The sequence below is a fragment of the Adiantum capillus-veneris genome, chromosome 29 (assembly GCF_014529385.1).
Source record: "Adiantum capillus-veneris isolate H3 chromosome 29, ASM1452938v2, whole genome shotgun sequence".
NCBI lineage: Eukaryota > Viridiplantae > Streptophyta > Polypodiopsida > Polypodiales > Pteridaceae > Adiantum > Adiantum capillus-veneris.
This window is the reverse complement of record NC_140959.1, coordinates 11,735,058-11,735,383: the sequence shown is the minus strand read 5'-3', so window position 1 is coordinate 11,735,383 and position 326 is coordinate 11,735,058.

The window sequence follows — 326 nt, the reverse complement described above, 5'->3', positions numbered from 1 at the left end:
AACAATATTATGAACAAATACCTCAACCTAGTATAGAACAAATAGGAATAGATGTGTATTGCTATGGATGTGGCATTAATCATCTAATACCCAATTGCCCAGTAAAGATGCACTTAGATATGATGAAGCAACAAAACCAAGACAGTATCAGACTGCAAGCAGCAAAATCATTAAAGCAAACGTCTCCAAGTCGAAAGTCGCCCGAAAGAAAGCATATCTTGTCAAAGGATACTAGAGACAAACTGAAGACTAAAATATTGAAGGTCAAAGAAGTCAATGATATTTCAATTGAAAATCAAGCTGCTAAAAAAGACCAGCTGCAACAG